Genomic DNA, 12,873 nt, shown 5'->3' on the forward strand with positions numbered 1-12,873 from the left:
TAGTTAATATAATCTAACATTTACAAACAATAATTTACTCAATATATAAACCAGCTCTTGTAATTACTGAAACATTGTTACTGATTAAGATTTAATATGGTGGCTGATATTTCTGCACCATGCTACATAAAAGACAGATCTTTCATTTGTCAAAGGACATTGCCTACCAAATCACCTTAATTACTGTAAGGTGTTTTACTTAAACAAACGTACTACCATTTCATTGATGGAAATACTAACGTTCTTGAAAGTTAAATGACTAATTCAAGGAAATAAAGCTAATAAGAACAAGGATTCACACCCGAGTTTCTTTACTCCAAGATCAATATTTCTTCTCTGTGCTACACTGCAGACTGAATAGTCCTATTTCCAAAGTCTGAGTAAACAATTTGAGTAACTCATCAAGAAGAGTTAGAAACATAAGCAGTACACAGCTTGGAAATAGGCTGCTTTCCAAAAGGTCATTTGTAATTTGGTTTTTGGAAATCAGTGTATTTTCTCACAGAAAGAATGGTTAAGATTCAAGCCAGTCTACATAAGTTCTGATTTAACCATATTACAGTTGAACTATATTATCATACAACCATAGTAGTCCTATATAAACTAACCATTATCTGTAACATTGCTTCTAAGGAAAAATGCATGCCAAATGGAAATAGGAACGCAAAAAAGATATTTCTCAGGCCACAGTCTAGAATGACAGGGCTCATCCAGTATCTTCTCATACATGTACCAGCAACGTGCACCTGGCCTGGCAGCAAGAGGATTGGGGTTGGGGGGGGGGGGGGGTGTGGTTTGAGTGCAGCAGGCTTGGAACCAGCAGTCGCCCCAGTCCTCTGAAATTATCCTTCTGGATCTTTCACACAGGGCAGTGAAGAGAATAAAATAACCAAACACACTGACCCTTAATGAGATGAATATTCACAAAAAGAAGATGGATTTACTCCGTTTTAAATGTTACGAAATGTTCACTGACCAAATACTAAAGTGTCCTTTGAACAAATAGGACGATCTGGAGAGAAAGAATGAAGAGGGTGCATTCAGACACTAAAGTCAAGAACCTGGGTTGGGAACTTTAATATCTCATAATAAATTGGGAAAAAAACTGCAGAAAGGAACAAATGAACATGTAGGAAAAGCATTCATTTCAGTTCCCATCACAATTTCTACTATGGTAGAAATTGATTAATCCAAATTTCTTTCCTCCAGAGCCAACAACTAATAGTCCTATGGATATATTTTCTTTTGAGAACACACAGCTCTATAAATGTATCGCATGGAAAATTACCTCCTCTAGGAGCTAGCTATCTAAAAGGTGAAGTTAGAAACATGATACACTTGTCACTCCCATTAGCAATATTAGTGTTAATGAGAAAGTACATGAACAAGAACATACACCTCTTAATTTAAATGTGTTACAAATAAAGACTAGATTAGTCACAGCTACTTAGATTAAATTTTTAGCACCTAACACTGAAATACTTCATGAGGCAATGCTTATAGTGGTTTTGCAGTACAACTTCCACTATTTAATTACTGCTTTCAAACCATTTAACACCTCTCAGCACATAGAAGCTAGATGTATATGTATGTGTGTTAGTCAGACTATTGAAGATTTTAGGTGCAACTCAATGATCTGCCTTCCCCACGAAATAAAGCGCCTCCTGAAAGTGCATTTTCTATATAACTGAAGCTTATCCCTTTCATGCATGCTATATCACAGATTAAATTTGCAGCCATCTGTAAGGGAAATTTTCTTCAATGTATTTCACTCCCATGTGTTGTTACAGACAGTAAAAAGTGGGGAAGTGTTTCAGGGTTTTCTGTTTTGTTTTATGGAAGAATCAAGGCATCACTGGGGATATTCATTACTGAAGTACTTTAATACCGTACCCACTTTTCACATTTTTGTCTCTTCTTTCAATGTTAGGCTTTTTCCAATCATTTCTCCCATGACTACTGTGACAATTTCTGACTGTCAGACTCCATTATTCAGTCCATTTTAAGAGTTTGTCTTGTATAGGTTGGGGGTAAAAATAACCAAGGTTGTTAAGAAATGCATGTTTAATACATGTTAATAGGCTAGGATTTGGAGCATAAGGTGAAAGGCATATGGATTTATTGAACAGATTTATTATGCAGAAATAGATGAGTATGGTATTGTCAGTTTCCATTTTTTTTAGTAGAAGAAAGCAGGAAAATCTTAGACCCCTGACTCTGTATCCAAGTTCCAGCATAAACAAAATAGTCACTTTCTCAATGGCACGTGTCTCTCAAAATACTTTAAAGGTGATGCTTCTTATTCTCACATGGCCCTTAATCAAAGCAAAACCTCTTTTTATCCATTTGTACACATGATTCCATCTAGTAATGTATGACAAAACCAGCAGTCCTTTGAATTCTGTCCTGAAATTAGCGATTACATGCAACATAAGAAGTAGCTAAAGTCACTATTTATGACAACCATTCTAAGATTCATATTGAAGACTCTACTTAAAACAAGGCTCTTGATTTCTTACAGCTTCATGCAAGGTTAGTTTCCTGGATGCAGTTACTGCCTAGGCCTCCACACTCAGCTATGCTCCACTGACACTTCCCCTGCTCAGCATGAACCCACTCATGCTCACAAGGATGGCTTTTAGGAACCTATTCAAAACCTACCAACTAAGACCATCAGCCAGTCACTACAATAGCCACTCCTAGACTGTAGGGCTGTAAGGTTCTGTGCCACTACATCGCTCTGTAACTTGGGATTCTCTCTCTTCTACCACAGCTTCTTTATTTACTATCTTTCTATTCTCCTTAATAGCCTATAATTCTCAAACCCCTCAACTTCACCAGCTACCCACTGTGTGGTGATAATATGTTCCCTACATTGCTGGAGACACAAAAATTAGAAACACAATACCATTCCCTTTGATACGATCATCTCACTGCTTCTCTACCCACTCCTCTGCCAAACCCCTGGAATAGGTGGCTGGTATGGCAGAATAGGAACCTAGTCAGGGAGGCATGGGACTCTTTACAGAAAGAAGAGGGTTAAGAACCACTGTTGGCTTCTCATGTCAAACTGTGGAATTGGTATGTAGACTTGCCAATCCTTGTGAACACTGTCAATAATAAGAATTAAATATTAGAACAAGAATCTCAATTCGCAAGGTACTTTCACACATCTTATCTCTGTGAATTCTCAAAACAAACCTCCAAATTGCCTGTCCTCATCAGAAAGACGAGGACAGTGAAATACAGAGAGACTAGACTGTGCCCAAAGTAATATATTTAGTAGGCAGCAAGCTAGAGAGAAAATCATATAACTTCCTGAAGTTCCCGCTCTGGATTACTGCAACAACTTTAGGCTGAAATTCACTGACTGAAAATACTTGAGATACTTCTCTCTAATGGGGAAGAGAGGGCAAGAGAAGAAGGCACAAACTAACAAAGAAAGGAGAAAAGGGGAATACTATTGTAGTCATTAAAACACTCTTTAAAATGACTAGTTTATCATCCATGATATAGACAAGAACAAGGGTTGGTATAAATTATTTATGATGTGTAATAGTTTAATGGGGTATAAAATAGATTTCTTTTTTTACATTTAGTAAAAGTGTGGAGTTCTTTATATTGTCATATCCAGACTGAGCATGTAGCCTATCCATCCAGACTTTTGACAGAAGCATTAATTTTCTAAATTGTTCTCTAACAACTACAAGTTAAGAAAGAAAATTAGTCACAGTGTTAGTAATTACAATTCTCTGAAGATACAAAGAATCCACTATAACTTCACGTCACTGAATCCTATGGCCCTACACATCAGAAGAATTTTCAGATGATTTCTGCCATGTATTTTTATAGTTCAATAAGATATTCATATGAAGACTCTAAAATGGAGCTAAAAGTGACATGGTGGGATCTAGACTGGTATTACAGACATAAAAATACTGCATAACATACATAAAACAGGGAGAGAAAACTGTGACACCAATAGTTTCCTGAAAAAGCATACAAGTAATTCTCTTTGTACTTAATGAAAATAGGATGAATTAACTAAATAAAGTTTCCAGGTAAACAAACCAATGTTATTTATGAGTAGCAAAATCTACTTCACATGTACTATCTAACATTAGGCTCTGTGGGGCCATCACTGGTTACAAACATCCAGTCATGCATGACTAATAAAATAGTTTGATAGCCAAGAGAGAGAAAGAGACTCTGGTAAACAATGAAAAAAGAAAAGAGTAAGGCTAAGAAATAAGCTTAAATGGATCCTTTTAATAAATTATTGAACTTCTTCAACTAGATATGTGTAAACTCTGGTTTATATCCAAGTAAGTACTAAGGGAAGAAATTACATCCTCCCTCATTTCATTCTCTTACATCTAGCTTCAAATTATACTCTCTTACCTGAATTTTCTTATCTTTTCTTAACTCTGGGTCCATTTTCTTTCAATGCCTCCCATTCTAGGCAGCTCTATTTTTGTAGAGCCATGGCAGGGCGTTTTTTAATTCTAGTGGAAAACACAAGAAAATCTACAGAATCACTACTGACTAAAATTGCTGGGAATCTGTTTTCTCAATCTTCTTCCATGTTGCATTCTTTGTATTTTCAAGATGATAATATATTGTGTATCTGAATTGCTGAAAAATTGAAAATTAAGTTTAAGATGTATTATATATGAAGTGTATGCTATATTGGTAAAATAATGGTGACTAAAATATGGAAAAAGGAAAAAAAATAAATAAATTATCAAGTAATACTAGAAGCACAATACTTTGATTTATACATACTTAGCTAAATTCCAAATGCCACATAAAGTCATCTCAGTTCACAAGAATAACCATGGGATCTGGGTATTAAAATGTTTAATGAAAAGAGACTAATATTCATTTTGGGGAACCAATATATCATACTAGCAAAGAAATTTTGAAAAATAATGGTCATGACTGGGGAATTGTCTTGACAAATATCTTTTTAAGTGTAAATTAATAATAATTAAAATAGTCTGGTACCAGCTCAAGAATTGGTAACTATATCAATCAAAAAGAATTCAAAGACCAAAAATAGCCTTAATTCTACATGAGAATTTGGCATAAATAACCAACATACCTCTAAGTCATTAAAAAATAACTGGTATTGGCAAAATTGCCCAGAAAAGCCTAGTGAGATACCATATGCCAAAATAAACACAAGTTGAATAAAACATTTGTTAAAGAATTGAAAACATAGAAATGAAAATAAAGCTATGTAAATTTTATGGGGGTAACAAACTTTTCTAAGTATATACTTACTACAAAAGGAAAAGGTGGATAGATTGTTTTGACTATCTAAAAATTCAAACTTATGAATACAAAACAACAGGGGGATTCATAAAAAATATTTTAAGAACAATACTGGAAAACAAAAAAAGGTTATTTTATGAACAGGTAATTCAAATTAGCAGGATACTATGTGTCTCTCTCTGTCTCTCCATCTAAGATACCAAATAAAAATGAGATCCTCTCTTTTATTTTCAAATTGCTAAATAAAAAAAAGAAATTATATCCCAGAGGCAGCCCATGCCAGAAAAAAAAAGAGAGAGAAATTATAATACTCAATGCTGGTAAGTGGGCAAGGAACTACAGAGTATAAAATTTCATATATATACATGTGTGCATGCATGTATGTTTGCTTTGTTATTTTTTTAAAGTATGGAACGCTTCACAAATTTGTGTCATCCTTGTGCAGGGGCCATACTAATCTTCTCTGTATTGTTCCAATTTTAGTATATGTGCTGCCAAAACAAGCACTGCATGTATGTTTTAATGAAAAAAAAAACTGCATTAAAACATGCATACTCTTTCACCCAACAAATCGGCTCCTAGAAACTTATCTATAAACAGAAAATAAGTTGTTTAATAATAAGAAAATAATACTGAAATATGGGAAACAGCATAAATCTTCAAACAATAGTGATATAGTCAAATATCCAAACAATGCACCCATAAAAATAATATTAATAATATGGAAAAAATTCACAATATACTGTTACACTAAAGATTTAAAAAACAATAGTATAATGTGAGCCCAAATTTGTACCCTACACTCACATACACACAAGTGTATGTGTATACTCACACACACACACACACACACACACACACACATGCATGGTAAAGCAGTAGTCATCATGAGTGGTAGGATGACGGATGTTTCTGTTTTTCAAATGAACAGTTACAAATTTTTCTGCAATAGACATTTGCTTTTGATGTCTTCTACTATAATTATCTTTCTTATTTGCTTTCATTTACTCTCAGTAAAGAGCTTCTTCATTGATTTTATAACCAACAACCTTAACTGAAATTCTTAGTTTTAAATAGTTTGCCAGTTGATTTTTTTGGCTTTTTAGAAAATCCAAGGTTTTCTATAATACGAAAATAATGGAAATTTTGCTTCTTCCTTTCCATGTTTTCCCTTTTATTTTTTCTCTTACCTAATGACATTGACAAGTACCTCCAATACAACATAAATAATAGACAACCTTGTCTTGTTCCTGCCTTTAACGGGAGTGCTTTTTTAAAATCACCATTAAGCATCATAATGGCTTCTGAAGTTTTTTTTTAATTAACATTTAAAAGGCTTATCTTAAGACAGAACTACTTGAAATTAAAAGAATTAATTAAATACAGAAATGTAAAAATGTTCTAAAATAATACTTTCAAATAAATCATGGTATACCATGTAGTAAATGAATATAATGTGACAAATTAAATTTCTTTAATAATATGTACATATTTATGCAGACATATACACACAAAAGCACTCACAAATATACATACATACCCATGTATTAATGGGGTTGCCAGGCACTGAAATGAATTACCACTTTCTAACAGAAGTTAAAATAATTTACATGAAATTTCATGACTCCAGACTTTACTTTAAAAGGGATACACAAAAAGCAAAAAAAAAAAGGGAGAAAGATCAAAAGAGGGGTTAAAAGAAAAGTATATGAGAGCAAACTAGAAAGACGACATTAATATGAAGAGTAAGCAATCATTTCTAGAATGCTCTTTGAAGAACCCTCAACACTCATTATCAAAAATTTGTTTTAAAATAATTTTTTAAAATAAATACTAAGTCACTTAGCTACAAATTGAAGTCCAACTACAATGATAGTCATTGCAGCCAGGCACAGAAAAAGTGCTCACAAAGATTTTCTGAATTAAAATTGGAAAAATATATAATGTAATATGTTTTTTATTCCCATGAGATTGCACAACACAACCTACATAAAGAAACACCAGTTAGCAAATATACTCATAAAATACTAGAGATTTGTGAAGCATAACCTTGAGAAGGTAGATTTACAAAGGTCACAGAAACATTTTTACTGAAAATGATAGACATAACCATCTGTATGTGCATAGTATCCAAATGTTCATTTAATAATCATAAACTGCATAAAGACCAAACACATTATTATTACACTCAACATAAATAGTATGCTGATTATCATATTTGTCTTGATAACCATTCAGTATTTGGTCAATATTATCTTCTCCTTTTGAAGAGAACAAGAAGAAATTCAAGAATAACTCAATACCTTTAGAACGAATACCTGATTTGGTGGCTGGCACAGATAAACATTCAGTAAATATTTGAAAAAAATCAGTTTTAGACTACAAGTGGTAGAAGAACATTTAGAACTTTTCTTGTGACCTTGCTTATAGTTTGGGTGGGAGGCTGAGTTGAAATTGGACTGGTCATTTGGGACTTCACCCAACTGATAATGGCAAATACTAAATATTTTACTGCTACAGGCCATTAAAAGTTGGCTCCAGGAATATCTATCCAAAAATGACTATTTTCATATTCTATTTTATAAGCATACAGGCACAGTAAAAATTGCTGTGTATCAGACTAAGTTCCAAAGAAACAAGATTCTATTTTTATATGAACTTGCATCTCTATTCTAGAGCTCACAACCTGGAGTGGGGGTAGGGTCAGGGTGGGGAGGGGGTAAATGGATGAACGAATAAGTTCAAAATTAACAGTATATCATTACATAATGTTTTCATAGGAAATATCAACATTTTATATTTTTATTTTATTCTTTCTTTTTTAACATTCAAATCCACAATAACTTTATTGCCTTCCTGAAATGTCTGCCAAGCCACTGGGTTTTACCAGTTGTCTGTTCTACCAGAAAATGCACCCATACAAAAAGGAATGAATCAGCATTCTTTTTTGCTAAACAAGCATAAATCTTTACTCATTCTCAAGACATGAACAAATGAGTATTTATTTATAAGAAAAAACCACTCCATTAAAATACCAGGAAATCTAATGAAGACTGGTGCTTTTGATGTGAAATAAAAATAATTTTTAAAAGCAAGTAAGCAAGAAAATCCTAAATTAAGAACCTTTTTATATGTCTAGCTAATGTTTACAATTTATGTTTTAAAATTTCTTAGCTTACTGTTATAACTGATGGTGTAATTTTTGTTATCAAAATTGAATAAAGAACTTCCGGGAAGATGGCTGAATAAAGTAGCTTGAGATTAGCCTTGCTCTATGGAAAAGTGACAGAAGGGATAGGACAGTGACTAAGGCGGTGATTCGGGAGTGCGGCTGACCCAGAAGAGCCTTCTGCACCACATGCAGCAGCCCTGGTTGCAGAGCTGAGTTGCTGAGAGGCCGCTGGAGCCAGGCACAGAGGCGTGGAGCCCACAGGAGTGCACAGACGGGAGCTGGGGACTAGGAAGTAAGCCAACCTGCATTCCTTGGGCACGCTACCCTCACCAGGGCAGGCCCATGACCAGCAACTCACTCCACACCCAGCACACCCAAACCCCAACACCTGCTCCCATTCCCCAAGCTACAGGTGCTCCCACCCCACCAGTCCCCAGTGCACGTACTTGCCCCCCACTCCCACCCCAAGTGCAGCCCAACCCACCTCTCCTGCGCCCTCCCAAGCACTACCTCCCCCTCCCTGCTCCCTGCAGGCTGTTGCCAGCACGTCTAACTTTCATACCTAGGCTACCCCTGCCTCCCTGCCCAAAGTATTGCACAGCCTCATCCCCTCCACCCCCCGAGCTCTGTCCATCAGTTTGCCGCACTCCTAGGCTCACGTATTAGCACAGGTCCCCAGTCACGTCATTCAGCTCTGGGAACTGCACTTTACAGCAGTCTTAGAACCACACATGCACACGGCCCTCAGTCACACTTCCCAGCTCTGAGAAAGTGCTGACCTACACAGCTGGATCACATCTGCCCCCAATCCATAAAGGCATCTGCTGCCACAGCTCTATATATGCCCACAAAGGGCCCCGTGCCTTAGACCAGCTCACAAGAGAGTTACATCCCCCAGACCAGTGCACCCACACAGCCACATCCTCCCTGGCTGCTGGGTGCCCACATTCACAAGGATCAGTGTAACATCCCCAACCTGCACCTATACCTGCCCTGAAACAAATACTGAATATTCCACCCATGCCCTGCTCCCTGCTGTACAACCATCTCGCAAACAAAAGGCCTTAAGACTACTGAAAGAAATCAATTCCCAAAATAAATCAATCAAGATATCTACATGCCACAAAGACAGCAGATCACTAAGCTTATCACAATGCAGACAGATACAGCCCTGCATAATGACCAAATTAAAACACCTGAGGAGACACAGACGTTGGAACAACTAATCAACGATGTTACACAACTCGACTTAATAAAATAAATGGAATAGCAAATAACATAAAGGAGATCAAGAAGACAGTAAGAAGAGCATCAAGAGGAATTTCAAAGAATAAATAGAAATACAGCGGATATCACAGAGATTAAAGAATCTGTTGACCAAATAAAAAACATACTAGAGGCACACACCAGATCTGAAGAGACAGACAAAAGAATAAGTGATATAGTGGACAGGATAACTGACTTGAAAGATGCTAAAAAGCAAATGGCAAAAAAGATGGAAAAAATTGAATTGGATCTCACGGAAATGAGAGACAAAACAAAATGTGCAAAACTAAGAATCACTGGTGTCCCAGAAGGAAGATAGAGGAGTAAAGGGCCAGGAAGAGTAGTTCAGGATATAACGAGGGAAAAGTTCCCAACCCTCATAAAGGACATAAATATACAAGTCAAAGAAGTCCAACGAACTCCAAACAGAAAAAAAATCCAAATAGACCTTCCCCAAGGTATATACTAATCAGTGTTGTCAAATGTCAACGAGAAGCAGAAAATCCTAAAAGTGGCCAGAGAAAAACAATCTACTACATACAAGGAAGCCAAATAAGACTGAGTTCAGACTACTCAACTATCACCCTGGGGAATTCTTGACTGGAATTCCTTCTCTTTCAGGATTTTGAATATATCATACCACTATCGTCTAGTCCCCAGGGTGATAGTTGAGCAGTCTGAACTCAGTCTTATTTGGTTTCCTTATATGTAGTAGATTGTTTTTCTCTGGCCACTTTTAGGATTTTCTGCTTCTCGTTGACATTTGACAACACTGATTAGTATATACCTTGGGGAAGGTCTATTAGGATTTTTTTTCTGTTTGGAGTTCATTGGGCTTCTTTGTCTTGTATATAGAAGGCAGTGGTATGATATATTCAAAATCCTGAAAGAGAAGGAATTCCAGTCAAGAATTCTGTACCCAGCCAAACTGTCTTTCAAAACTGAGGGAGAGATTAAAGTTTTCACAGACAAAGAAGACCTGAAAGATTTTGTCGACAAGAGATGGGCCCTACAAGAAATATTAAAAGGAGTTTAGCCGGCTGAACAAAAAAAGGCAGGAGAGGGAGGTCTGGAAGAGGGCATAGAATTGAAGAGTATCACTAAGGGTAATTCTAAAACTACAAAGGGAAAGAAGGAAAAGAATGTATAGATCTGGGCAGGCCACAATGGCTCAGCAGGCAGAGTTCTTGCCTGCCATGCTGGAGACCCGGGTTCGATTCCCAGTGCCTGACCATGCCCCCCAAAATATATATATACATATAGATCGACAAATTTAAAAAAAAAAAGATGGTGGGAATCTAGAAATCCCTTTTCAGTAATAACTCAATGTTAATGGAAGAAATTTACCATTTAAAAGATACAGGTTGGCAGAATGGATTAATAAACACAATCCAGCTACATGCTGCTAACAAGAGACTCATCTTAGACACAAGGATACAAATAGATTGAAAGTGAAAGCATAGAGAAAGATTTTTCATGCAAGGTGTAGCAAAAAGAAAGCAGGAGTAGCTTTAAAATCAGACAAAATAGACTTTAAATGTAAAAACAGCTATAAGAGACAAAGAAGGATATACTAATTAAAGGGTCAATTCAACAAGAAGATAAGAGTCATAAATGTTTATGCTCCCAATCAAGCAGCTCCAAACTGCGTGAGACAGACACTGGCAAAACTGAAGGGAGCGGTAGAAGTTTCGACGATAATAGTAGGAAATTGGAATACACCACTCTTCTCCATAGACAGAACCAGAGAGAGGATCAACAAGGAAATAGAGAAGTTAAATAACTTGATAAATGAATCAGACCTAACAGACATATATAGGTCACTGCACCCCAAAGCACAAATTACACATTCTTCTCTAGTGCTCATGGAACATTCTCCAGCATAAATCATATGCTGAGTCACAAAACAGGTGTTTATAAATTTAAAAATATTGAAATTATTCAAAGCACTTTCTCTGATCACAATGGGATAAAGCTAGATCTCAATAACTACCAAAGAATGAGAACATTCACAAATATATGGAGATTAAATAACACACTCTTTAAACAACCAGTGGGTCAAAGAAGAAATTCCTAGAGAAATCAGTAGCTATCTGGAGATGAATGAAAATGAGAATACAACTTACCAGAACTTATGGGATGTGGCAAAGCCCGTGTTGAGAGGGAAATTTATTGCCCTAAATGCCTATATTAAAAAACAAGAAAGAGCAAAAATCAAGGACTTAATAGCACACCTGGAGGAACTTGAGAAAGAACAGTAAACTAACCCCAAACCAAACAGAAGAAGAGAAATAACAAAGATTAAAGCAAAGATAAATGAACGGGAGAACAAAAGAACAACAGAAAGAATCAATAAAACCAAAAGTTCGTTCTTTGAGAAAATCAATAAAATTGATGAGCCACTAGCAAGACTGACAAAGAAAAAAGAGGGAGGATGCAATAAAATCAGAAATGAGAAGAAGTGCATTACCACAGACACTGAAGAAATAAAAGAGAATACTATGAAGAACTATATGCCAACAAACAAGACAACTTAGATAAAATGAACAAATTCCTGGAGACATGCAAACAAGCTGCACTGATTCAGGAAGAAATAGAAGATCTCAACAAACCAATCAAAAGTAAAGAGATTCAACAGTCATCAAAATTCTTCCTACAAAGAAAAGCCCAGGGCCAGATGACATCACAGGGAAATTTTATCAAACATTCCAAAAAGAACTAACACCAATCCTGCTCAAAATTTTCCAAAAAATTGATGAAAAAGGAACTCTACCTAACTCATTTTATGAAACTAATATCATTTTCATACCAAAACTGGGTAAAGAGACTATAAGAAAGGAAATCTAGAGGCCAATATCTATAGTGAGCACAGATGCAAAAATTCTCAATAAAATATTAGCAAATTGAATTCAGCAATACATTAAAAGAATTATATGCCATTGACCAAGTGGGATTTATACCAGGAATGCAAGGATGGTTCAACAACAAGAAAATCAATTAATGTAATACAGTACATTAACAAATTGAAAGGGAAAAATCACATGATCATCTTGATTGATGCTGAAAAAGGATTCGACAGAATTCAACATCCTTTTCTGATAAAAACAATACAAAAGATAGGGATCAAAGGTAACTACCTCAATATGATAAAGGGAATA

General features: G+C 35.7%; 1 protein-coding gene and 1 non-coding gene across 2 annotated transcripts in view; both read right to left on the minus strand.

The window, feature by feature from the left end:
* The window catches only part of CHCHD3 (coiled-coil-helix-coiled-coil-helix domain containing 3), a 352,306-nt gene that overhangs the window by 177,725 nt on the left and 161,708 nt on the right, over positions 1-12,873 (minus strand). The window lies entirely within an intron of this gene.
* On the minus strand, positions 5,680-5,784 carry LOC143652678 (U6 spliceosomal RNA). Its single transcript, XR_013160800.1, has one exon. It is a non-coding gene; the product is annotated as a U6 spliceosomal RNA (small nuclear RNA).

The sequence above is a fragment of the Tamandua tetradactyla genome, chromosome 1, assembly GCF_023851605.1.
Source record: "Tamandua tetradactyla isolate mTamTet1 chromosome 1, mTamTet1.pri, whole genome shotgun sequence".
Taxonomy (NCBI): Eukaryota; Metazoa; Chordata; class Mammalia; order Pilosa; family Myrmecophagidae; genus Tamandua; species Tamandua tetradactyla.